Here is a 14,272-nt window from a genome sequence, read left to right as displayed (position 1 = left end):
CCCAGATAGGATAGCCCACTTCCAACCAAACTTCTCTCTGACCAGAACTTTGGTAGCCTTTTCAACTTGGTTTCCTTGATACTCACAACTTTCATGGGGTGTATGAAACCCTGTGGTTGCCCTGAAGTCTGTGTTGTGTAGGGAGAGAAATTGTTATGCCTTCTGAGGCCTGAGAACTCTAAGGCAAGGTAGTGGACATTCACAGGTGCACCCAGTGCACTCTCAGTAGGGAAGCTTTGTGGCATTCAGAACTTCATTTCAAGTGTAGCAACTTTTTCTCTATCATACTGTTGAAGTCTATAACAAAGGAACATTTGAATTTTTTTTTAAGTTTTCTTTTGTTCATTGTCCAAATGTACTTATGGTAAAATTCTCTCTTTTGGGGATATAATGCTGAGAGTTCTGACAAATAAATGCTCACACTGCAATAACCATAATTAACATATTTATCAGATACTGGCATTGTGGCGCAGTGGGTTAAGTCACCACTTGTGACTAGTGGCCATATCAGAGTGATCTTAGTGTCAGTTATAGTTCCAGCTTCTTGCTAACACATCTGGGGAAAAAAAATTGAAGAAGTACAAGTACATTAGCCCTTGCCACCCGAATGGAGTTCCTAACTCCTAACTTTGTCCTGGCAAAGCCCTGAACATTGTGACCATTTGAGGAGTGAACCAACGAATGAGAGCCTCTCTCTTTCATCTCTCCATTTTCTGTTGCTCTTTCAAATAAATAAGCCCTTTTCACATACAAAAAGGTATTTATCCATTCACTCACCCTTAAAATTTCTTCATGAGACATGTTGAAAGCAATCTCTCATAGCCGTGTTATGGTGCAATGGGTTAAGCAACCACCTGCAACACCAGCATCCTATATGGGCACAGATTCAGGTCCTGGCTGTTCCACTTCCAATCCAGCTTCCTGCAAAGGCCTGGGAAGTGAGAGGACAGTGGTTCAAGTGTTTGGATTCTGCTACCCACATGAGAGACCTGGAAGAAACTCCTGGCTTCCGGATCTTTTTGGTTATCTGAGGAGTGAAACAGCTTGTGGAAGATCTCTCTCTCTCTTTCTTTCTCTGTATGTGTGTGTGTGTGTGTGTGTGTCTTCCTCTCTCTCTCTTTATAACTCTGACTTTCAAATAATAAACCTTTAAAAATTAAAACATAAAAACTCGAGTCAATCTGTCACTCCAGTTCCTAGCAACAACTGATGTCTTTATGGCCTTATTATATTTCCTTTTCCCAAACAAAAATGGAATCATATGTTATGTAACCTGTGAGTGTCCATGCATTTCGCATTAACTCATATCTGTGTGCACCTCGATTCTTTCTTTGTTACAGTAACATCACATTGCATGGATATACTGCAATTTTTCTTCTACCCTCCGATGACAGCATTGGGGTTTTCTCCTACTTGGAGTAGTTATGGAAAAGTCACCACAAATATTTGCATATTTTTGTATAGGCTAAAATTTTTCTTGCTCTTGACTAAGTAACTAGAAGTGGAATTGCTGATTCATGTTAAAGTGCTTGTTAATGTTAAAGAAACTTCAAAAGTGGCAGAACCATTTTTGTAACTCCCCGTAATGTGTGAGAGTTCCAGTTGTTATAATAGTTTTTTGTTTGTTGATTTTAGTTTTAGTCTTATTAATAGTGTATAGCACCATCCTTTTTTTATTTAACTTACATTTTATTAATAACTAATGATGTGGAGCACCCTTATGTTGATTTAATCGTGTTCATATAATCTGCTTTGGTGAAGTAACTGACCAAATACTTTTAAATAGTATATATCTTAATTTATGGGAGAAAAACAGTGTTCTGGCCTTTTATGTTCAAGAATTTCCTGAATCTCAGCGTTCATTTTGAAGAAAATAAACATAAAAATTATTAAGGAAGAGTCTCCATCTTTACTCAAAATGTAAACCCAAGTGGCAATTCATACAAATTACTCTCAAGGTAGCTTGCAAAGATGAATAATAAAAGATATTTAGGGGCTAGAGTTGTAGGGCAGTGGGTTATGCCGCTGCCTAGAACAACCACATCCCATAAGGGAACTAATTCTAGTCCTGGCTGTTTCAATTCCAATCCAGCTCTCTGCTAATGTGCCTGGGAAAGCAGCAGCAAATGTGGAAGGCCTGGAAGAAGTTCTAAGCTCCTAGCCTTGGACAGGTGAGGCCCCCATTGTTGTTGTCATTTAGGGAGTGAACCAGTAAATGGATAATTTCTTCCTGTTTCTCTGCTCCTCTCTCTCTGTAACTCTGTCTTTCAAATCGGTAAAGAAAATTAAACACAAAATTTTGAACCACTCATATAGCACAAGTAGTAAACAGGCAGATTGCACACTAACTGTAATCATGCTAGGATGGCTGATATTAACCTGCCTAACAGCGTATCTCAAAATGTAAATGTTCCTAGAAAAATAAATTCCACATCTAATGTATTATAAATTGTGGGGGCCTCAGCTGTGGACCACCCACCCAGGTAATATGGTCCAGAATAGCATTCTCAATAGTGAAGTACTGAGACAGTTATAGTGAACTTGCACATTAACTAATAATCAAGCTCAAGCTTATATGGAAAGGGTCCAGGGGAACAAGCCTCAGGGTAGTAACAGTATTTCTACTGGATATAAGCATCTATTACATATTGTAAGCCTATATCGGTACAACTGTCACATACTTTGCCAAGTGGCATTGAGAAGCCTACCACAACTTATGTAACCCACCCACCTCTTAGAATTGCTTATTCCAAGAATATCACAAGTTTATCACAAGATGGGTATGGGCCGGGATAGGCAGGGGGAGGAAGTGACCAAGCTACTGAAAAGCACCCAAATTACCAGAAGAGGTTGAAGGGGAGGGAAATACCTGGAGGGTCTCAATCTTCTTGACAACTACATGGGTGTGCAGGAGTCTCAAGGTCCTGTCCAAACAACAGAAGGGACTCAAGGCTTACACCAAACCAAGGCGGGGGTCTCGAGTCTCTAGACATGAACTGAGCCAAGACCCATCCTGGCACTTGGTTGCCCACAATAAGGAACTTAAAGAACATAAATATACATATATATGTATAATTATATATACATGTATAAATACATGTATACACATATGTATGTATGCATGTAAATGTGTATATTTGTACATATGTGTTTATATGTGTATTTGTATGTATGCATATATACGTGTATATATGCCCACATATATGTTTGCACAAATATACATAACAGCACATACATATGTTCAAGACAGTTTTGTTTATGATATAAAAATGTTAAACATACCCCAACTGTGCAACAATATGGAATAACTGAAATAAAATTCAGTATGTCCACACAAAGGAGTATTATGTAGTCATTTAAAACAATGTTTTGGCCTAGTGCGCTCCACAGGTAAGTCCTGACCTTGCAAGTGCTGGGATCCCATATGGGTACCGTTTCATATCCCAGCTGCTCCACATCCCATTCAGCTCTCTGCCTATGGCCTGGGAAAGCAAGGGATGTTGTGTATGTGTTATATATAAATACATACACACACAGAGGATTAAGTGTAATAATCACAGTTTCTACTTTGTATTTTTCTGATTTTCTGTAATGAGTATTGCTTTACTAATAATTGGGAGGAAGGACCAAAAGCAAAGCATCACAAAGAAATAAAAACATCATAATTAATTATTAACAGTGAAGGATGAATCATCAAGAAAAAGTTAAAATGTGTTCAAGTGTACTTAAGAATTCAGAGTGGCATAAAATATTAAACCATTAGACAGAATTGAGTAAGTTGCAGCCGTGCAGAGGCAACTTCATTCCTCAGCGACGTCAGCTAAAGGAGACAGTGTGTGCTTGTGTGTATATGCCTGCGTGTTTGTGCCATGTATGTGTGTTTCACTGGTGCTGCCTGGGCTTTTCCACTTAGTCATGGACAAGTCTTGACCCAGGGGGCAACATTCTGGTTCATCCCAAATCCTGTGTCAGCATCGCTAAAATATCCTTGTTCCAATTTTGTTACAAGCCTCGAGTTCACAGAGGAAGTCACGCTTCAGCAGTTTCTCTCAGTGGAGATTCAAAGAGACCTACTTTTACAGTCTAGTTACAGAAAGCATATGAACCTGTTAGCCACAAAGCTCTCATCCCAGAGGCACGCAAGTTCAAAACAGAAAATTTCAGACTTCAAGCTGTGACTTTCCTAGCTCATAGGACTGTGCGGATTTCGTTTCAATTAAAGCTAGAAAGGTGACGCCAAAGGATTTTATCTGGTTTTAATAGTCTCAGCGTACTGGCAATCAGAGCCCAGGACAACAAGGATTTTCCTAAACACAAAGTATTCTCCGTGTCATTCAAAAACGCGGTGCTTTTCAAGGAATCTCAAGCAAGGTCACGGCAAGCTGAAACTACAAAGACTCCAGTAGTTTAAAAGAATATGGAATGCCTGTCAATCAGATCAGAAACACCACCCACGCTCCAAGACAGAGAAGCAACAGGATGGACAAACAAACTACTCCGGGAGTGTTCCAGCTCTCTCTATTGTATCCCTGGAAGGCGCTCCTGCTGCTTCCTGGTGTTGTGTTCATGAACAGCAGGAGTGAATTCCATCAGGAGTGTTAAAAGATTTTCATTACAATCGAGGAGCACAAAAGGCAAGTCTCTTTGAGAGTTATTAAAGAATGGAGAAAAAAATTAGGAGTCTCAGTAAAATTGTTACATTCATATTCCATGCAAAATGCCAATGGAAACCAAATCAGTTTCTGACTCCTCCAGAACAAACAAAAGGAATGCTCTGTTGTTCCATTTGCCCTTGAGCAGTTGTTAAATAAAATGACAGAGTAAGGTCTGCTAACACACATGCATGGTCGACTTCTAGCAGAATGCGTAGAGTTTGTGACAGTAATAGTCACACTATAGCATGTTTCAAAAGTATCCAAACTCTTTGAGCCTGTCAGTCATCCTTAAGAGTAACTTTTCTTTGCATTTCACTTTTAGATTTTAAAATATGTTAGTTCATTTTGCCTTCAGTGACAACCAAATCCAAGATAATGATCACTACCCCTAAGTCAAAGAAAGCCAATATATTGGGTTTAGTGAGCTTTCCTAAAGTTACGCATGCTTCACAGGCATAATTACTCTGTTGTATTTGCTCTAAATCTTTTGTTCATTTTAGAAATGTTACACATGGAGCTGAGATCCTGTTTTAGCCCTCACTGTTTTAAGTTCTCCCTACATCCTCAAAACAAATCACTGTCATACCGGGAGTAGGTAACTTTCACTACATTTCTGTGCTTAACATATATATGCATCAACATGTATTAGCACTGTGGCCATCATTCTGCACCTGCTTTTCTTACTGTCCACATTGGATAGCCATTTGGAATAATATAAATCCAGCACAACAAGTCAAACACTGAGTATTCTAAAAAGCTAAAACTCCTCTGGTTTGTCAGAGAAGTCAGCTCACAGAGCCAAAGAGTGTCATGGATGGACAGGCAGGTGGATACAAAAGCTTACCCAAGGAGGCTCCCAGAAGCAGACACTTCTGTGGACTCCAATATCCAAGAAGCAAAATCTGAATTACGCTCATAATTGGTAATTTGCTGGAGGCTCACCGTGGATAAACCTATGAATTAAAGATCCCAAAAGTGTCCCAGTCTTGGAGAAGCTTCTCATGCATTCATGAGCTCTACCTCCAGGAACTCTGTCACAAAGTTTTCATGGAAAAGATGGTGGGAAAACCTGTTCCTTTTCCAGTAAGAGAAAAAAAAAGAGAAAAATAAACATTTTAAGATATAGCATTTTATATTTTTAAGAAGGCCTGCCTGTGATAGAAGCTATTTTGCCATACTCAAACTTACCAGTTTTTTAAGCATCTAAACAACTTGTGAGCAAATAATACACTCTAGCCTACCACATAGGGAAAGGGAAAGAACCAGCATCTTTTAGCTGTTTTGTCCCATCTATGATGACAATGGACTGAGCACTTATGAATTTCACAAACCATAGCTATGGGCTGATAACACATCAATACCAAATGAGGTCTATAGAAGCATGCCACCACACACAGACACACATCTTATCACATCAATAGAGGTCCATTTACCAGTGTTTATTTCCCATGTTATGTCTAGCTTTCAACAGAAAATACAAGGAATACTAAAAGACAAAACACACACCCTGAAGAGATTGAACATGTATCAGAACCAGACTCAGACATGGCTTGGACATCGGAATTATCAAACTAGAAATTTAAAACAACCATGACAAATGTACCAAGAGCTCTAAAGGCAAAAGTAGACAACATACAAGAACAGATGGATAATGTAAACAGAGAGATGGAAATTCAAAGAATCCAAAAGAAATGCTAGAGATATAAAAAATCATTGCAAATAGAAAATACAAATGCATTCAATAGGCTGAGAAAAGACTCTCTGAGGCTGAGGATATGTCAATAGAAACTGAAAAATGAAAAAAGCAAAAAGAAAAAAAAATAAAACCAAAGCAGAATATTCAAGAACTGTGGGACAACTTCAGAAAGTATAATACAAAATGAGAAAAACAGAAGGAAATCATGCAATATTTTCAACAACTAAAAATTTCCTCACACTAATGTGACACCAAACCACCCATCCAGAAGCTCAGTGGCACCAGGTAAGATTTCACCTCTCCCAGGAAGCCATATTCAAATAAGTAGGAGGAGTGGGGGAGGGAGCAAAGAGGAAAATATCTTGCCACCACAGAAATACAAAGGTAAGACTTATAGCTCACTTCCTAGAAGCCATACAAAGAAGGAATAAAAAGTTAAACTAATCAGAGGGGTAGAAAAACCACCAACATGGATCCTGTGTCCCACAAAACTATCATTCAAAAATAAATGAAATACAAAGACTTTCTCAGACAATCATTGGAACAACTTGCTCCAGTAGACCTATCTTGCAAGAAATGTTAAAAAAAAAAACTCCAAAGAGAAGGAAAAATAAAGGAAAAGGATTAGAGAAAAGGTAAGTGAAGATAGATTAAAAACTTATTTCTTTTCTTATTTATTTTTATTAAAAAGGCAGATATACAGAGAGGACAGACCGAAAGAACTATCAGCTGGTTCACTCCCCAGGAGTCACAATAATCAGAGCTAAGATTATCCAAAGCCTGGAGCCAGGAGCTAGGAGCTTCTTCCAGGTCTCCCACACAGATGCAGGCCAGCCTGCACTGCTTTCTCCCGCCACAAGCAGGGAGCTAAATGGGAAGTGGAGCAGCCAGGACACAAATATGGAATGTTGACACATGCAAGGCAAGAATTTAGCCACTAGACTATCACATCAGGCCCCAAACTGATTTTTATTCTTAATTTATTTCATAAATAATACATTACTCAAAACACTAATAGTAATGGAGTTATTAAATGATTATAGCTTATATACAAGTAAAACAAATGACAGCAATGATAACAAAGTTCTAAAGGGAAAATTCAGAAACACTTGCTTATTAGCATTATAGGTTATTTGAAAGCAAACTTTGAAATGTAAATGTATATTGTAAACTTGAGAAACCAATAAAAATCAGTAAAAACATGGTAGCAAACCCAATTTAGTAGATATCATGGGTACAAATTACCATGCATTTCAGCAATATTATGATAAGTTATATGAGTATTACATTACCCAATATTGTCAACAAAACTTCTTTAAAACTAAAATGTAAGGACTGATACTGTAGCCACCATCTGCATTGCTGGAATCCTATATGGGTGCCAGTTTGAGTTCCCACTTGCCCCGGCTAATTCACCTGGGATAGCAACAGAGGATGGTCCAAGTACTTGGGCCCCTATGCTCACATAGGAGACCTGAAAAAGCTCCTTACTCCTGATTTTGGACTAGCCCAGTTTCAGCCAGTGTACCCATTTGGGTAGTAAACTAGTAGATGGAAGATTCTTTCTATCTGTCTCTTTCTTTCTTATTCTCTCCCCATCCCACCCCATCACTCTGCCTTTCAAATAAATAAATCTTTTAAAAATAAAATAAAATTCCAATGGAGGTCACTGTTGTGGTACCCATATTAAATCCCTGATTCAAGTCCCAGCTGCTCCATTTCCACTCCAGCTCTGAAAATACACCAAATGCTTTGACCCCTGCCATATTGAGAGGGATCTGGGTGGAGCTCTTCTAGCCTCCTGGCTTCACCCTGCCCCAGCTTCAGCCTGCTGTGGCCATTTCAGGAGTTATCCAGTGAAGGGAAGAAGTCTCTCTCTCTGTCTCTCTCTCTCTCTCCCTTTCTCCCTCTCCCCACTCCTTCTGTCTTCCAAATATATAAATCTGTAAAATAAAGTATTCCTGTGAACCTCCTTGCACTAGTCTCCCCAAATCATGTGAATGGGCTTGCTGAATCCCGAGGTGTTGAGGGATGTCTTTGACTCTGCTTGACTTTACCACATTATTCCCCAGTGCTGTTATTCCAGTTTGCATTCCCACCAGAAGTTCTTGGTCTGACATTTGCTATTGTGCCCCATCCTCACCAATGCTTCTTACCACCAACCTTTGAAATATTGAGGTACAAAATGATAAATCTGATTTTTAAGACTTTTTTAAATTTACTTCAAAAGCAGAATTACAAAGAGATGGAAAAGCAGAGGGAAATATTTTCCAACTTCTGGTTCATTGCAAAAATGGCCACAATAGCCAGCACTGAGCCAGGACAAAACCAGAATCGCAGAGCTTCAGAATGGATTGCAGCAGTCCATATACTTAGGCTGTCTTCCGCTGCATTCACAGGTACATCTCCTGGGAGCTAGGTCACAAGTGGAGCAGCCAGGACGTGAGCTGACATTCATGTGAGATGCTAGCATCGTAGGTAGCAGCTTAACTCGCTATACCACAATGCCAGCCCATCTCTGTCTCATACATCTTCCCTCAACTGTTAATGTGCTTGATCAGCTTTACTTGCTTTTCTATGAATTGTCTGTTAATATCTTTGCTCATTTTCCTTACTTTATGTCTTTTTCTCAGTAGTGTTTAAGAATCCTTTACATATTGTAGCTAATAAACCTTTTTTGGTCCAGTGTATTATAAATATCTTCTCTCTCATTCTGGAACTCATCTGTTCGTTTATTTGTGATGCATGTTAAATTTTTATAGCAGAAACTTCTTTATAAGTAGAAGCAAGTTATTTGCAAGGGCATGCTACATAAACCAGGTCTGTGAACTACCTTTCTGTGTATACTGCTTTTTTTAACAATTATTTAAATTTTTGTTTATAGACAGTATATGTGCATATACAATCAAAATACCCAAATAATAAATTGTAAATATTCCTCCTTCCATTATTCTCTTAAAATACTCAGTTATTCCTACCCTGATTCAAAATAAACTACATATAAACATTTATAAACATGTTTTTGCAAAAGGTGATAATATATTACATTATTTTACTCCTTATATATGTTCTCAGAGATGCACATTTTTAGTAAGTCTAGATTATCTGTACAGCACAAACTGCCTACAATTTCACATGCATGGGACAAAACAATAGCCTGGTAAGTAAGAATATATGACCTCTGAAATATGAAGAAATTTGAGTCATACCTCCTCTAATTCTTAGCAGCAAGTTTGCTATGTGGCTCAGTTTCTCCTTTCATAAAATGAAAATAATAACTGTTCCTGCTTAATGAAGTTGTTGAAAGTATGTAAATAGCTTAATATAATACTTGGCACATGACAAACACTAAAATAAGAAAAAATAGCTCCTATTATTCTCACAAAAAACTTTTCATCAGCATCCTACTTCACTTACTTTCAAATGTTTCTGTTACAAACAAGGCTTTTATGAGTAACTTTGTATATGCACATTCTGTACAAATATAAGCATATCTTAGGATCAACACTTAAGAAATCTATAGCAAGATCAAAAGCTATATTAATTTCTCATTTAGCTAGATATTGTTGTCATCCTCTAAGGAGTTTACACCAATTCAAACCCCTTCAGTAAAGTATGACCCCATGTCTTGCTAACTATAAGTTGTTACAAAATAATTCAACCTTGCCAACTTAAAATTTAGAAAGTAGTATATTATGATTTTTTTGTTTGCCTTTCTCTTATTAGGAATAAATTGCATTCATGTGTTTGACTCAGGTTTCTTTTGTTAATGGTAATATATTCTTCACTTAATTGAGGACCTCAGAACTGTCATCACAAGAACCTGACTCCTGCCAACAATGACAGAAGCTTGAAAGAGGATGAGAAAGAAACACAGCTTGGCTGACCCTCTGAACGCAGTGTCATGATGAACCCTCAGCTGGAGGACCGAGCTGGGTTGCAGCAGGATTCCTAATCCACAGAAAACTGTGAGATCCTAATTATGTGCTGTTTTAAGCCTCTAAATTCATGGTCATTTGTTGTAGCCACAAGAGAAAAACAATGTCCTAAGTCAAACCCTGAATGTTACAACAACAAACCATAAATGTCTGTTACAGAGGAGGTTGTGCTGAGGGAAACATCAGCACAGTTTAGTTTAATTCCCTCTTTGAACTGACAGTGCTACGAGTAGGAAATGCCAACATACACCCCCTCCCAAGCCCTCCAAAGCTCAAAACTTCAAAAGGATTCTTTCATGCCACATCCAGCAAAAAGCTTAAGCTGAATGTCATTCACCAGCCTTCATCTTCAGTCTAAATCAAAATATTTCATAGGTGAAAAACTCTGTTTTTAAAAAAATGTATTCCATTATCTTATAACTGAAAAATGAAGAGGAGAGTTATTTTAGAATAAGAGAAATGCCTTATTTATTTCCATCTCCTCCACCTCAGTTACACCTAAGGTATAAATTTCAGGACTTTTTTATAGTCAAAAATACTATTAAATAGCCTTCCTATAGTTACAGCTATTATACCATTTTTACCAGCTTCTGAGAATTTCACATAATACAGCTATTTAAACGCTTACAATCCAGCAGATGGGTTCAGCTTTGACATTTACTATTTCAGTCTTACAGCAAACTGTTCTGTCTCTTTCAAACAGAACATTAAGAAATTGACTTGCAAAATGAAACGTTGGCTGACCAAGTCCTGTTCACCCATATATTTCTTGAATTCAAAAGCATTCTTTCAAGCCTGGTGCAATAACCCAGTGGCTATATCCTTGACTTGCATGCACCAGGATCCCATATGGACACCAGTTCATGTTCCAGCTGCTCCACTTCCCATCCAGCAACTTGCCTGTGGCCTGAAAAAGCAGTGCGGAATGGCCCAAAGCCTTGGGACCCTGCACCCATGGGGAAACCAGGAATAGGCTCCTGGTTCCTGGTTCCTGGTTCCTGGCTTTGAATCAGCTCAGCTCCAGCCATTCTGGCCACTTGGGGAATGAACCAGGGGTTGGAAGATCTTTCTCTCTGTATCTTTTTCTCTCTGCAAAATCTGACTCTCCAATAAAAAATGAATAAGTCCTTTTAAAAGTATTCTTTCCATTACATGATATTTTCTGTTGTCTTCTTCCATGTGTTTGGATATAAATCTAAACTTTTAATATTCCTGATATGCAAAATATCATACCCAAAGTCAGGCTGTTGAGATATTGAGATGGGTAGGCCAGGGTTTCCTGGAGAGGATGGAAATTTATAAAGTCGTAAAGCCTGAAATGAACTTCTCCCACTGAGAATCCAGGAGAAGTACCCACCACACATTAGAGACAAGAAAGGCCAGACTGCCAATTATACAAATAAATGGAGCTCATTTGCACTCTACAAATAAATTACATCATCATTCACTTTTTAAATTTCTATGTCCCACATCATTATTCCCAAAACTTCCAGAAGGCTAGCATACCACAGCCTTATGCGAATTACTCGCAGTCCTGTAGTGAATTATTAAATACAATGAAATATATATTCTGGTGATGAGTCAGTGAGGAAAACAGGGCCTACACCAAATCATCTTGCCTTTGACCATCATGCTATAATAATGGCACGAATATGAAGAGCTAACATTTGTAGACATGCTATGTGCAGAACACGGTACGTACACAGTCATTCAAACTGCCTTTATTTAATCTCAGCTGAGGCAAGGATACATTTATGTAAAAAGGGCTTAATGAAAATTATCTCTAGTAGGAGAGGGAGAAATGAAGTGGGATCAGAATGTTAAGGGGGGCCAAGTGAATGTGTGCGTATAGCAGAAAGAAAGTATCTCAACCCCAAGGAGTTGCTGTGCAAAGAAATCCACAGAGTGAGGTGAAATTCAGATGTCTGACGCCTGGAGATCAGGAGGTGGAGTATTTATAGTATACAGGACTGGTCACTGGTTAAATGCGTGGGAGAAGGGAGGTACCTAAACTCCCAGATACTTTGAGGTCTTGAATGGAAAGCAGTTTCTGGCAACCAATGGAAGTTGACCAAAAAAAAAATTGGAAAAGAACCTTAAAAGATAAGAAAAGATTTATTATGATATTCTCACAATAAACCCATGTAGTAGCTGCCAGTTTCATACCCATTTAACTGATGAAGGGACTGAAATACAAAAAAAAAAAATCAATAACATGTTCAAGACCTTGACACTGGTAAATGACATAGCCTGGATTTGAAACCAGACCACATCTAGATTCGAGTCTCAGTTCCTCTTCCAAACCAGCTGCCTGCTAATGTGCACTCTGAGCGGGAACAGATATTGGATGGCTAAAGTACTTGGGTACCTGCCAACCATGTAGGAACCTCGGATGGAATTCCAGTGTTCTGGCTTTGGCCTTACCCAGCCCTGGCTTTTGCAGGGAGTGAACCCATAAACAGAGATCTCTGTCTCTGTCTATCTGTCTGCATTTCAACAAAAATAAATCAGTGGAATTTGTTACAAGAAGGAAAGGCATTATGGTGCAGCAAGGTTAGGTTGCCACCTGGTTACACCCACATCCCATATCAAGTTGTCTGGTATCAAGTCCCCCTCCACTTTTGATCCAGCCTCCTGCTAATACACGTAGGAAACAGCAGATGATGTGGCCCAAGAACCTGTGCTCCTGTTTATATGCGAGACTCCAGTGGAATTTCTGGCTTCTGACTTCAGACTGGCCCGGCCCTGACCATTGGGAGCATGGGGGGAGTTTTTTAAATAAAATTTAAAAAGATCTTTTAAAAATAAATGAATAAATTAAATGAAACACCTCTAAAAATACTGTTAATTAAAAAGCTGTCTGTAATCCAAGCTATTTTGATAGGAAAGCTTAACTGATAGAAACCTCTCTTACTGTTCTTTGTAATGATGCATTGGGTTTAATGCCCCTGTTATATAAGTTGAAAACCCTTTCAATCCAGCCCCTGTTAATGCACCTAGGAAACAGCAGATGATGGTTCATTGCTTCAGGCTCTACCATCCATGTGGGAGATTCCAATGGAGTTCCTGGCTACTTGCTTCTGCCTGATCTTGCCCTGGCTTTTGCAAGTTCATGGGGAATCAGCCAGTAAGTGAAAGATCTCTCTCTGTCTCTAGCTCTGCCTTCCAAATAAACAATCTTTAAAAAAAAAAAGATTGATTAATTTGAAAATCAAAGTTACAGAGAAAGAGAGATTCTCCATCCGTTGGTTCCCTCCCCAGACAGTCCCGACAACTGGGAATAGGTAAGGCCAAACCACAGGCTTCATTCATTGTCCCATGTGGATGACAGGGCCAAAGCATTTGAAGTATCTGTTACTGCTTTCCCAGACCATTGGCAGAGTTGAATCACAAGGGAGCAACCAGGACTTGAATCAGCATCCATAGGGAATGGCAATATAATAGACAATGGTTTTACTGGCTATGCCACAATACCAACCCCTAAACAACCTTTTTTAAAAAAAAACTCCTTCTCCATCAAGACCCATTAAATCTTCTATTAGATTTTCTCTCATTTGAATATTGCAGATATTAAACTTCTGAAGTGTTTGCTATCTGTTTCAACAACAAGGAAAATTGAAATGTGCAGATTCTCCCCAATTAGCAACAAACAGAAAGGATGGGTAAGCTATAACCTTCATTTTATATTAGCTACATAGCTGGGTAATGATACATTAGAAAAAATAAACCTCAGCTGCCAGACATGCAATATAAATCAAATTCAAAGCCTGAGATGTGACTGAAGACATTAATCGCACAGATCTGGAGGGTAGGGCCAGGAGGGATGGCATAGAAACACAAGTCCTGAAGCAAGCTATCGCCGTTACAGGAAACCCAAAGGATGCATGTTAGAGGAGTGAAGCAAGAACAGACATTAAATTCAAGGTGAATCCTATGCAAAAGAATGGTGGATATATTGACCCCAAAGAGCTTATGGGCATAAC

Source organism: Ochotona curzoniae, unplaced genomic scaffold (genome assembly GCF_017591425.1).
Source record: "Ochotona curzoniae isolate NIBS_2020 unplaced genomic scaffold, NIBS_Ocur_1.0 scaffold_4506, whole genome shotgun sequence".
Classification (NCBI taxonomy): domain Eukaryota; kingdom Metazoa; phylum Chordata; class Mammalia; order Lagomorpha; family Ochotonidae; genus Ochotona; species Ochotona curzoniae.
Note: the sequence above shows the minus strand (reverse complement) of the source record.